At 38.5% G+C, this 14046-nt stretch overlaps 1 protein-coding gene across 2 annotated transcripts in view; it reads right to left on the bottom strand.

Moving 5' to 3' along the window:
- Nucleotides 1–14046, bottom strand: part of rps6kc1 (ribosomal protein S6 kinase polypeptide 1) — a 146770-nt gene that overhangs the window by 12749 nt on the left and 119975 nt on the right. The window contains exon 14 of one of the 2 annotated variants that reach the window (XR_009515105.1): nt 1779–1925. The exons of the other annotated variant lie outside the window; for it this stretch is intronic. The gene's annotated coding sequence lies outside the window, so the exon portion shown is untranslated. The remainder of the gene's footprint in view (nt 1–1778; nt 1926–14046) is intronic. 2 annotated transcript variants of the gene reach the window in all.

Below are 14046 nucleotides of genomic sequence, written 5' to 3' on the forward strand. Positions count from 1 at the left end.
TGGTGAAAAAGGCACAACAGCGCCTCTTTCACATCAGATGGTTGAGGAAGTTTGGTATGGGCCCCCAAATCCTAAGAACTTTCTACAGGGGCACAATTGAGAGCATCCTGACTGGCTGCATCACTGTCTGGTATGGGAACTGCACCTCCTTTAATCTCAAGACTCTGCAGAGAATGGTGCAGATAGCCCAGTGCATCTGTAGTTGTGAACTTCCCATGATTCAGGACATTTATAAGGACAGGTGTGTAAAAAGGGCCCGTAGGATCATTGGGGACCCGCGTCACCTCAACCAGAATCTATTCTAGTTGCTACCATCCAGGAAGTTGTACCGCAGCATAAAAGCCAGGACCAACAGGCTCTGGGACAGCTTCTCCCACCAGGTCATCAGACTGATGAACTCACTGATTTGAGTGTACTCTATACTACATTGACTGTTCTATTTATTAAAAATTACTATGATTGCACATTGCACATTTAACGGAGACATGACGTAAAGATTTTTACTCCCCATACATGTAAAGGATGTAAGAAATGTCAATTCAATACACATTTACTCACAGGAGGCAAGGGTCTCCCATACACCACCAAAATCACTACTGGCTTTATGAAACAAACTCAACACAAATAATTTTAATTTGTATTCATTTCGATGACAAAACATCATTTAATTATTGATTAATATTGAATTCTCAAAAGCGAAACTAGCCAATGTTTCGCTGTCGAACTGGCTTTTTGACACATTCCACAATCCCTGAATCTACTACAATGTAGAACAGCCAGAATACTTTTTCACATATGGGCCACAAGAAATCTTTTACATTCTTAATGTGAATGGGTTAACTCACAGTGTCTTATTATTGAAGTACTGTGCACTTGCTGGTGAGTGTATTATATAATTTGAGTGAGAGCCAAATAAATGACAATGTCAACTTCGAAAGAGGAAGACTGTAGTTGAAGTAAAACATTTCTCAATTCTAGGCATGGTAGGGAACTTCTGTTTTTAGATGAAGGAGTTCCACCTGTCCTTTAAGAAAAATGTTTTCATGCAAAGGAAGAAACTACACACTTCCCACTAAGTCACTGCAGCTTCCCCAAAAGAGTCCACATCAAAACAGGTTACAGAGACCAAGAGATGTCATTAATTATTTAGCTTAGCACACACTTCAAGTGACTTATTTTGTTCAATTCCAGTAAAGGAAGAACAGCTTTTTCTATTTCAGAAAACAAATCTATTGTTCTTAGAAATATTATTTTAAAGAACATCCTCTCCTCTTCACAGCCACTTCCCTGTAGTCTTGAATACTAAGCAAGGCTTATCTGTTTACTCCCATTTTCAAACAAGAAAGAATTAAGCTGGCCCAGAAATAGCATTAACTGCAAAGTTCTTTAGTCTCAAAAAGGTATATTGAACAGGCAATTGTCAATATCACAAAATCCAGTTTTAGTGTCATTAGTTATAACCCACTGTGAAAAGCAGAGCAATTTCAGCTGTGGGTACATTGATGATTAATTCCAGTTTTTAATCTGTTGTAATACTAACACTGAGAACCATTATTTATCAATGAAAGGCCTTTAATTTGAGTACAGAGTAAACAGCCTAGCAGTTGGGAGGGATTTCATGGTTAAATTTCGTCCTCTTTTGCATGCACCAAATGAGCGATGTGATGACACACGTGCATTGAACCCCACTCTAGATGTTCAGTTCCATTGACAAATGGAATAGTATTTCGGAAGCATATTACTCATTTAGCATATACAACAGAGGAGAAATTTCTTACCTTCGGCTGTTCTCTATGTATAACCTACTGAATCACTCATGATTGATGAAGGTCATTTACCCCACCTTAACGGCTGCCACATTTCGTACGTTACAACAGTGACTGGATATAAAAATGCATCATTGGCTGTACATCACTTTGGCATGTCTTGAAAGGAAAATGAAAGATACTATGTAAATACAAGTTGTTTTCCTTAAATAATTTTAGAGTTCAGAAATTCATTCCAAGTATTATCCACAATGTAAAAGCAATCTCCTGATATCAAACCCAAGGATACTTTTTATTTGCTTCTTTATACTAGTCTCTTTATACTTCCAAAGCTTAAATTTTTTTCAACTCAATAAGACTTGAATATGCTAATTTTGCCTTTCCTTTCAGTACATGCTGGCAAACAGCTCTGACTGGCAATTTTTTAAATAATATTTCCTGACTTGTACCTGTACAACTTTAATCACAACTGTCTTGAACTGGTATTGTTATTTTATTTTTGCAGTTCCATTGATTTTGTTAATTTCTGCTCTTCATTGGTTGCACAAGACTGAATTCACAAAGACTCTTTCAATATCAACTACAATTTCAATGTTACACTTTTTACATTTTATATTTATCCATCCTATGTTCAACAGTTTACACTGCCCACATTAAAATTTATTTGTTATTGTTCAGCCCGATCATAATCTGCTAAAATCTATCTATTCTTTCTGGGCACTGGGCTTAACCAATTTGCATGGAGTTTCCAAGTCATCATTATAAAATTAGAAACAGCAGTTGTCCCAAAGCTGACACAGCCCTCCCCACATACATACTGTATTACTGAAATTAATTTTCTGCTGTTTATCCAGTTTATTTTATAGATAGCCAAACTTTGCTCTCAACCTTCAGCTTCATTTGTAATTCTCACAGTTAAGCTTATCAAGTACATTTTGAAAGGTAAGTAAGCGCCATGATTGCTATAGCTGGTTTGACCTGTTTCTCCTCAAAGAAACAGTAGAGGACCAAATAAGATCTTCTCCACTTGAAGCTATACTAACTTAATTATTAGGTCCTTATATAAATAAAGAAATTTCATTACTCCATTTGGCACCAAAGTAAGCTTAATGGATTGACAGATCAGAGTGACCATGCTGACAACACTATTCAATATGTAGGCCATATCAACCTAGCTACAACCACCAGCGTTTTCAAATCCATTTACCTGCATCACCACTGATTGCAAAAAAATTAAGATAACAAAACTACCCTGAAAAAATCAAAACACTAAGGTATGTCATGCCTTTATCTGTAGTTCTTTCAGATGGAAATAGAAATCGTGGAAGGAGGTCTCGTGAAACAGAATAGATAAGCTGTTGTATGAAGATTGCTTAAATGCAAATTTTCCCCACTTGTATTTTAAAATGGCATATTTCCTCTCACTGGATGTCAATATTGTAGCCCTCTGGGGATTAAGAACGTAAAAGCAAAGTCTCCCAATATCTATTTGCAACAGACAGAAAAGCAAAATTTCTCTAACTTTAAATACTACTATGTAGTCACATTACTTAGTAATTATTTGACCTTTTCACCTTTCCCCTTAAAATAATATTCTCTTATACTTGGCACCTTTTTGCCACATTTCAGGCATACTAAATACTTGCCTCTTCCAATCAAGCTTCTACATATACCCAGGAACCACCAAAGCCACAGGGTGCAGTGTCCCATATTCAATTATACAGTATATAGGTTAATGTGACTCAATCATTTCTCTGAACAAGTTCCCTCAGCATCCCTCCACCAGAAAATTGACGCCGATATTTACTCCCACCCCAATTTTCTGACGTCTATTGGCCCGTACTATATAAAAACCTGATAATAAATAGATCAAAATAAGAATACAAGACTGAACTTTATATTTGCAATTCATATTGATGTTGGAGGAAGAATATATAAAATTAGCAGGGTCAAATTAAAGTCGCAGCATTAGGACTTTCAGATAAATTCAAACAATCAAGAGGAAAGAGCCAAATAATTGTAATGATAGGTAAGGCGGTAAGGTGTAAGGTGTAAGGTGGTGATATATTTGAGCGAGCTAAGCATATGCTGAATGCATCTGGATGTCAGGAGCAGAACAACACTGCCATCAAAATAAAATCACCTTTCGCCTTCACGCAGTTGTAAGTTTAGTCTAGACACAAAAATAATCTGCAAAAACTTCTGGTAACTTTAATATTCCAGTTTTATGACACTTTCAAAAGAATATTTGCATTCATGTTTACCAAAATGACAATTCTGTCATCTCCCATTTTTAATGTTGGTACAGCAATTAGCCTACATTTTTAATTCTACTTCATTTCAACTCAGTTCCTTTTGCGAGGAAGCACAGGTGTCCTATCTGCTGTTCTCTCTGATCTGCAAGCAGGATAATTGGGCTTGGCTTCTCATGAACTATTTCAAAAATATCTGGAATGTCACCTTCTAGAGATGATTGTAGATAGTATGCTAGTTAATTTCAAAATTATAGCAAAACACAAATTGATGATGTTACGTTTAAACAAATGTGTAAAGCAGTGCTTTACAGACAGAGCAAATTTATTCAGCTGCTGAATTAGATTGCATTAGGCAAAATCCTGGTTATGAGAATACATGCCTCTGAAACAAGAGGCATATCAGTCTATTCTCAGTTTTTATACTGGGCTGATAACACACATCTGAAGGTATTTGTTACATGAATGTGGGTCACTAACAAGTTATTAATAGCACACACTACAAGACAAAAGGGTACAAGGTCACCTTAGATTACTGAGATGTGCTGTCATCTGAAAAATAATAATTTAAAGGGGAGGAGCAGCAACATATTTAGAAACTTGTAATGTGCAAGAAGCTAATGTCAAAATCCATAAATAGAGCTAACTTGATCTTATAAAAATACAGCTTTTATTCTCTTCCACTGTTATACTTACCCTCTCCAATCGTATATATTTCAAATGCTTAAATGCCAGACAGAAAACTGATTGTATAAAACTACCAGATATATTTATACACCACTCCTTCAGGTTTCAATGGATATGGATTTTGTTGCATGTATGCATCTTTAAATATATAACACTGAATTAATGCTCCAACTGGGAGCTTTCAATATTCTCATATTGGAAAGTCAGAGTTAATGGGCTTTCTGCACTTAAGTATTTAATCCTGAGTCAATCTGTAACATCTTCTGTCCAGTTAATAATTTACTTCAAGGCTGTTGCGCCAACTGTTCTTTTCTGTGAACACCAGTTCTGTGCATTGCTGACAGTAATTTCACAAGTGGTGCATGACATCTCCTGCAGGCTACTTGCTGTTATTACAGCTCTTTCCTGAAAGCTGTATGACTGACTGCCTGCCTGGTCTGACTCCTGCTAGCATACCATCCACAGAAAGAAAAAACTTCATTAAGCTGCCCACAACAGTTGTTTAAAAAACTGTTAAAGTTTGTTCTGATCCCAACTATTTCAAGAGGTGAAAATTAACCACCTCTTGGATAATAACTTGATCACACCATCTGACCAAATGCAATAAATCTTTTTCCAAAGAAAAATGTAGCATTGACAGGTTAAACAAAACACTTAAATATGAACCATAAATTTAGTAGTTCTAGATAGTAAATATTTTAATTAATCTATCAACCAATTATCAGGTTGGCAACTCTGGGAATACAACAGTTATAGAGTCATACGGCACAAAGGCAGACTCTACATCCCTTCACGTCAGTGCTACGTATTCAAAGTAAATTTATTATCAAAGTACAGATGTTACAATGAGGTTCATTTTCTATCAGTTATTTACATGAAAAGTAAAGAAATACCAGAGGATTTATGAAAAAATATACATAAGCAAAGTCAAACTAACAATTAATGTGCAAAAGAAGACAAATTGTGCAAATAAAAAACATCATGTACTGACGTTGTCTGAGAAGTTTTTGTGGCACCACTCAGCAAGATTTTCATTCTCTTTCCTATATGCTGATCTGTTATTGCCTTTAATTCTGCCAGCAACAGTGGCATCATTAGCAAACTTACAGTGGTGCCAGGAAGTTTGCGAACCCTGTAGAATTTTCTCAATGTCTGTATAAATATGACCTAAAATGTGACCAGATCTTCACAGAGTCCTAAAACAAGATCAAGAGAATCTAATTAAATAAATAACAAAAAAATCACACTTGTTCATTTAGTGACTGAGAAAAATGATCCAATATTACATATATTCATTGGAAAAAGTATGTGAACCTTTGCTTTCAGTAATTGGTGTGACCCCCTTGTACAGCAATAACTTCAACCAAACGTTTCCGTAACTGTTGATCTTCCCGGTCATCGGCTTGGAGGAATTTTAGGCCATTCCGCCTTACAAAACTGCTTCAACTCTGGGATGTTGGTGGGCTTCCTCACATGAACTGCTTGCTTCAGGTCCTTCCACAACATCCCTATAGGATTAAGGTTAGGACTTTGACTCGGCCATTCTAAAACACAAATTTTCTTTTTAGGTTATTCTGTTATTGACTTACTCTTGTCTTTCGGATCATTGTCTTATTACATCATCCAACTTCAATTAAGCTTCAGGTGACAAACTGCTACCCTGACATTCTCCTGTAAAATGTCAATACAATTTTGAATTCATTGTTCCCTCAACGATTGCAAGCTGTCCAGGCCCTGAGGCAGCAAAGAAGCCCCAAACCATGATGCTCCTTCCACCATGCTTCACAGTTGGGATGAAGTTTTGGTGCTGGTGTGCAGTGCCCTTTTACTTCCAACGTCTCAATGTGCAATTCTGCCAAAAAGTTCAACTTTTGTCTCATCTGTTCTCTTTATTTAGTTTTAGGACTTGCATGAAGATCTGATCACATGTTAGGTCATATTTATGCAGAAACAGAAAATTCTACAGGTTCACAAATTTTCTAGCACCACTGTAAATGTGGCATTGTATCAAAGTATATTTACTATCAAACTATATCATTATTCAACCTTGAAATTAATCTCCTTACAGACAGCCACAAAGAAACCTCAAAACAACCACTTAAAAAAGACCATCAAACACCCAATGCAGAGAGAGAAAAAACAAATCATGCAAACAACAAAGGTAAGCAAATAGCACTCAGAACATTTAGCGACATTAGATCCATTATTTTCTATATCTTCAGTGATTCAAGTATTTGTCTAGATGCTTGTTAAATGTCCATCAATTCTTCAGATAGTATAGTCCAGACTCCTAACACCTTCTGTATGAAAGAGGGTCCCCACAGGTCTCCTCTGAACAAGTACAGGGGCTAGTGGTAGGGCTGTTTCTCTGATTGGAGGTCATAGAGCCATAGGTACTATAGCACAGAAACAGGCCCATTGGCCCAACTATTCCATGCTGACCCAATCCTCTGCTTAGTCCTATCGACCTCCACCTGGATCATATCCCTCCAAACCCCTCTCACCCGTGTTGCAATGGAAACTGCATCCACCACATCTGCTGGCACCTTATTCTATACTCATCCTGGTGAAAAAGTTCTCCCTTTGAATATTTCACCTTTTACCCTGAATCAATGACCCCTAGGTCTAGTCTCACCCAACTTGAAGGGAAAAAGTGTGCATATATTCACCCTAACTATGTCCCCCATAACTCTGAATGCTTCTATAAGAATTCCTCTTAATCTCCGCCACTCTATTGAATAAAGTCCGAACCTATTCAAGCTTTCCCTTTAACTCAGTACCTCAAGTCCTGGCAACATCCATATCATTTTTTTTCTGGACTCTTCCAAGATTATTTATATCTTGCCTGCAGGGGGGTGACCAGCACTGCACACAATTTTCTAAATTTGGCCTCACCAAAGTCTTGTACAACTTCAACTCCTGTAACTCAATGCCATGATTTAATGATCTATATCCTCAAATCCCTTTGTTCTGCTGCAACCCTCTGAGCCCTACCATTTACAAATCTTACCCTGGTTTGTCCCTTCAAAGTGCAACAACTTAAACATGTCTGCATTAAGATGTGTGATTTGTGGTATTCCACAAGAAGCAGTGCTGGTATATTAGATGACTTTGTAGCTGATCGGATTAGTAAGTTCACAGATGCACAATGATTGCCGGCGAGTCGTAGACAGTGGGGAAGGGTGTCAAGGTTACAGCAGGATAGAGGTCAGTTGGAAATATGGGTAGAAAAATGGCAAATGGTAGCTAAGGAGGACAAATATGTGATGATTCACTTTGGGAGGTCAAATACAGAAGGAAAGTATTGAGTGATTGGCAGGGCCAACAAGACCACTGATTTCCAGAAAAATCTTGGGGTGCAAGTCCTTAACTTCCTGAGGCTAGGATGATAAAAGGTGGCATACATGACTCAATGAGTCAAGGCTTTGAGTTGGGAGGTTGCAGTTGTATAGTGTCGATAGAAAGTAGTCAACACCTCCCCTTGGAAGATTTCAAGTTTTATTGCTTACAACATTGAATCACTGTGGATTTAATTTGGCTTTTTTGACACTGATCAACAGGAAAAGACTCTTTTACGTCAAAGTGAAAACAAATCTCCACAACATGAACTAAATTAATTACAAATATAAACACAAAATAATTGATTGCACAAGTATTCACCAATTTTAATATGACATACAAATTCCTCACTGGTGCAGCTAATTGGTCTTAAAAGTCAAATAATTAGTTAAATGAAGATCACCTGTGTTCCAACTGAATGTATTAAAAATACACCTGTATCTGGAAGGTCAAACTGCTGGAGAGTCAGCATCCTGGCAAAAAGTACACCACAAAGACAAAAGAACACTCCAAGCAACTCTGCAAAAAGGTTATCAAAAAGCACAAGTCAGGAGATCCCAAGCCACAGAATATCCCTTGGAGTACAGTTAAGTCAAACATCAAGAAATGAGAAGAATATGGCGCAGCTTTAAATCTGCCTAGAGCAGGCCATCCTCAAGCACTGAGTGACTGTGTGAGAAGGGGACTTGTGAGGGAGGCCACCGAGAGAACTATCACAACTCTGGAGGAGTTACAAGTTTCAGTGGCTGAGATGGGAGAAACTGCACATACGACAACCATTGCCCTGGGTGCTTCATCAGTCACAGCTTTATAGAAGTTTGCCAGGAGGCATGTTGGAGACTCTGAAGTCAGCTGGAAGAGAGTTCTATGGTCTGATGAAACCAAAATTGAGATTTCTGGCCATCAGACTAAATGCTATGTTTGGTGTAAGCCAAAGACCACACATCACCAAAACCACACCATCCCTACCGTGAAGCATGGTGGTGACTGCATCATACTGTGGAGGTACTTCACTGCAGCAGACCCTGGAAGGCTTGAGCAAGTAGAGGGTAAATTGAATGCAGCAAAATTCATGGAAATCCTGGAGGAAACCCTCATGCAGTCTGCAAGAGAACTGCAACTTGGGAGAAGACCCTGAGCAAAGCTACACAGGAATGGCTTAAGAACAACAAAGTTAATGTCCTAGAGTGGCCAAGTCAGAGTGCAGACCTCAATCCAATTGCGAATTTGTGGCTGGACTTGAAGAGGACTGTTCATTCACAATCCCCATCAAATCTGACTGAGTTTGAGCTGTTTTGTTAAGAAGAAAGGGGAAAAATTGTTGTGCCTAGCTGTACAAAGCTGATAAAGACATATCCACACAGACTCAAGGCTGAAATTGGTGCCAAAGGTGCATCTACTAAATACAGAACAAGAGAAAAGCTGCAGATGCTGGTAATGTGCAAATCTGCACATTTGGCCTGCTCAGTTCATCCAGCATTTTCTGTGTGTGGTGCTGTACTAAATACTGACTTGAAGGGGGTGAGTACTTATGCAATCAATCATTTTGTGTTTTATATTTGTAATTAATGTAAATCACTTTATTAATCTGTTTTCACTTTGACATGAGCCTTTTTGTGTTGGTTAGTGTAAAAAAAAGCGCCACATTTAATCCAATGATTCAATGTTGTAAAAAACTAAAACATGAAAACTTCCAAGAGGGGTGAATACTTTTTATAGGAACTGTAGAAAACTTTAATTAGACTGCAGAAGCAGTACTGCATACCTTTACAGAAAGGACGTAGAGGTATTTGAGAGGCTGCAAAAGAGGCTCAACAAGATTTTATCTGGTTAGCGGTATTAAACCATAAAGAGTGGTTGGACAAACTTGGATTGTTTTCACTAAAGTGAGAGTCCGAGCAAAAACCTGATATAAGTATATGAAATTCTGTAAGGCATAGATAGGATACAAAGTCAGTCCTTTTCCTGTGATTAAAAACGACAAAAATTAGAGGGTATAGGTTTAAAGTGAGAGGGGAATTTGTGAGACAAGCTCTTTTCTTTCAGACAGAGTGTGGTAGATCTCGGGATCGAGCAGTCAAGGGAGGTGGAAGAAGCAGATCTGATAGCAGCATTTAAACACGTGAATAGGCAGAGATAAAAGGTTACAAATCGCATGCAGAGAGACAGCATTAGTTGTATTGGCGTCATGAGTTGTGCAGACATTCCTGTGCTGTGCTGTTCTAAGTTCTATAAGCTTCCAATCTTTCTCCTTAATACCATGCCCTTCTGTCCTAGGCACCTCTCCATGGGGGAAGAAGATACCTTACCTTCTATACTACCCATCACCTCTGTCAGATTACCCTTCAGCCTCCTCCACTCCAGTGAACACAAAAGTAGCCTGTCTGGTTTTGCTTCAGAACTGAAGTGCTCCTATTGAGGCGATATCCTAATGAATCTCCTTTGCACCCTCTGAAGTGCTTCAGTCTTCGTCCAATAATGTGGTGAGCAGAACTGCACACAATACTTCAAGTGCAACCTACCTAATGTTTTAAGTCCAAATCATATACTCTATATTACAGGGAATGAGGGGAAGTATCCCAAAAAGACTTCGGCACTACCCTATCCACCTATGACTGCTCCTTTCAGGGATCGAGGGACTAAATCCTAAGGTCCCTCTGCTCCTCATATATATATTTTTTTTTCACAGAAATGGGTGAAATCAACACAGAAATCAACCAGGGATTTTGATCAATTTAACTGACAATTTTTATTTGTGAATCCATTTTTTCGCAGTGGAGCCCAAAAACAGGGAAAATTATAAAGCATGAAAAACTAAAGATTAAAAGACTTAAATGTCAGCAGTTCAAAGTATTCATCCCCCTTTGCTCAGTACTTAGTTGAATCACCTCTCACAGCTATTGCAGCCAGTATTCTTTTGGAGAAGTATCCCTTAGCTTTGCACAACATGATGGAGCAAGATTTGCCAATTCCTCCTTGCAAAATTGCTCAAGCTGTGCTAGGCTTATTGGGGAGCAGTGGTGGACAGTAAGCTTGAGGTCTTGCCAGAGGTACTAGATTGGGTTAAGGTTAGAACACTGACTGGGCCACTTAAGGACATTATTTACTTCATTTAAAGCCGCACCACAGTTGCTCAGGCAGAGTGATTTGGGTTGTTGTCCAGCTGAAGGACAAGCTTCCTCCCAGTTTAAGCTTTCTGGCAGAGGCTAGCAGGTTTTAATCCAGGATCTCTCTGTATTTAGCTGCATTTATCTTCCCATTAATCCTAACCAGATTTCCAGTCCATGCTGCTGAAAAGCAGTTCCGTAGCACGATGCTAGCTCCACCATATTTAAAGTAGGGATGGAGTTATTTGGCTGATGTGCAATATTAAATTTATGCCATATAGAGTTGAAGCCAAAAAATTCCACTTTAGTCTCATCTGACCACATCTTTAGAGTATCTTCCAAAGGACACTTGACAAAGTCTTGATGGCAAGGATATCTTTTCTCAGCTTGGGCTTCTTCCTTGCCACTCTTGCGTAAATACCCCTTTTGTACAAGGCTTAGAGATTGTGGAGCCATGAACTTCATCTCCAGTTGCAGCCACTGAATCTTGCAGCTCCCTCAGAGTGACTGTTGGCATCACAGTGCCTCTCTGACAAGTGCCATTCTTCCCTGGTGACTATGTTTAGAGGGGTGGCATGATCTAGGCAGTGTGGTTGTGGTTTCATATTTTTTCCACTTTTTCGACAATGGACAGCACTGTGCTCTGAGGTAAGTTCAGTGCCTTTGAGATGGTCTTGTACCCTCCCCCAGATTTGTGCTTCTCTATTATCATTTGCCTGACTTGCCTTGAATGCTATTTGTCTTCATTTTGGTTTGATCTGTGGAAAATCTGCTACAGTGTTTGACCTTATAGACGGTGGGGGGGGGGGGGTATTGATTCTGATAATCCTCTTATTTACTACATCAACTAACTGGGTGAGTTGGTAAGGTAATATACCGTATTGCACATGAGGAAAGTTAGTGTACTAGTTACAAAGGACGATTAATACTTTTTCTGCCTCATAATTTTGCTTTTAATTTTTACTAAATTGTTGACAGGTTTTGAACTTTTTTCTTTGATTTGACATGATGCACAATGTTTTGAAGATAAGCTCAAATAATGCTACTTCAGTATATTTTAAACTTAGAAAATGAGACAAGAAAATATTAAAATTGTTGTGGGGGCTGAGTACTGTCTCAAGGCACTGTATATGTACATACACACACCACTGTAGTGTAGCAGTTAGGGCAATGCTATTATAGCTTGGTGCGTTTAGGAGTTCAAAGTTCAATTCTGGCACCGTTTTGTGAGGAGTCTCTGTACATCCTCCCCATGGAACCCATGGGTTTTTCCCACATGCTCCAGTTTCCTCCTAAGACATACCAGGTGGCTTAAAGAGATGGAAGGGCATAATCTGCACTGTATCACTACATACGGAAATACATATTCATGCATTAATACATATGTATATTTTAATTTATTTTAAATTTAAAATAAGCACATGTATATAGTTAGGATGCTTAAGACTTTTGCACCGTAGTGTCATAATATTATGTATTGCACTTTACTGCTGCCACAAAAACAAAACTAATTTCATAAGAGATGATAAACCTGATTCTGATGCGAGTCTCTATTGCAGACTAAGTATAGCAAAGGGGGACAGGGAGAGGGGAGTCATGGTTGGGAAAGGGGAAGGGAGAGGGGAGGGAGTGGGAAGCACCAGAGAGACATTCTGTAATGATCAATACACCAATTGTTTGGAATCAAATGACCTTGCCTGGTGTGTCCGGGTAGGGTGTGTCTGCACCTGCCCCTGGCACTCCTCCTCTGCCTTCTGTCCCCCATCCCTCACACAGTACTCCACCCTCACCATTCCCAACATCCTTTGCTCCTGCCAGATTTGCAAACTCACTCTCTGCTCTATGTTGACAAATATGGTGCTGTGCAGAAGTCTTGGGCATCCCAGCTATATACTGTATGTGTGCCTAAAGACTTTTACACAATACTGTATACACACGATGGATTCCGGTTAATTGGGACACATTTTGACCCAATTAAGTGGCTGCCCAATTAGCCAAAATTTCATGGAAATAGTTAAAGAGAATTTAAAAAAGGCAAACTACTGCTTAGCTGATTAACAGCTTATGTATTTAAGTGAAATACTGAACAAATTAGAACACTACCAATACTTTTACAGTACTATAAAACTGTATTATTTCCTAATAGTTAGCACCAAAGGAATCCATATGCCATGGTCTTTTGATTGACTGTAAATTAACAAAATCACACAGCCACCTAGTGCGGGTAATGGACTATCTCCATACAAAGCTTTAGACCACTGAATCATCCAAATCTTCAGTTTCACTGTAACATTCAAGATACCTTCAAATTCTTTGTAATTCCACAACTTGTTGAAGTACTGAAATTGTTCCATTTTCATTCTCAACTGTTCTGGCTTCAAACCACGGAAAACAAAACTGTTCCGAAATCTTGCACTGCTTATTTCTCGTTAACTATTGCTGACAAAAATCACTGATTTTTGAACGCAAACACACAACTTTTTAAACTTTTTAAAAACTTTTTAAAAGCTATTTATTAATGCTTTTTGGGAGGGTGATTTTAGATGCACATCATTTATTAAATACTGTATGTAATTAGTTTTGCTACAATAAGTGTATGGGACACTAGAAAAATGTTGAGTTTCCCTTGGGGATGAATAAAGTATCTATCTATCTATCAATTGATGCTATTTAAAAGCCGATCACTCCAAGCACATTGTAGTGTGTAATGGTTAAGCTAGTGCATCAACTGATGCCAGTTAGAAACTGTTGGGCAACAATCTCCTGCCCCAATTAAGTGGCATAGTGACCCGACCAGCTTCTCCATTTTGTTTTGTTCTTTAAGAGTTGGCTCAAATAAACAGATGCTCTGATTGACCAATGGCCTAACTAACTGGAATCCACTGGATATTCATG

Source organism: Hypanus sabinus, chromosome 12 (genome assembly GCF_030144855.1).
Source record: "Hypanus sabinus isolate sHypSab1 chromosome 12, sHypSab1.hap1, whole genome shotgun sequence".
In the NCBI taxonomy this organism is placed as follows: Eukaryota; Metazoa; Chordata; class Chondrichthyes; order Myliobatiformes; family Dasyatidae; genus Hypanus; species Hypanus sabinus.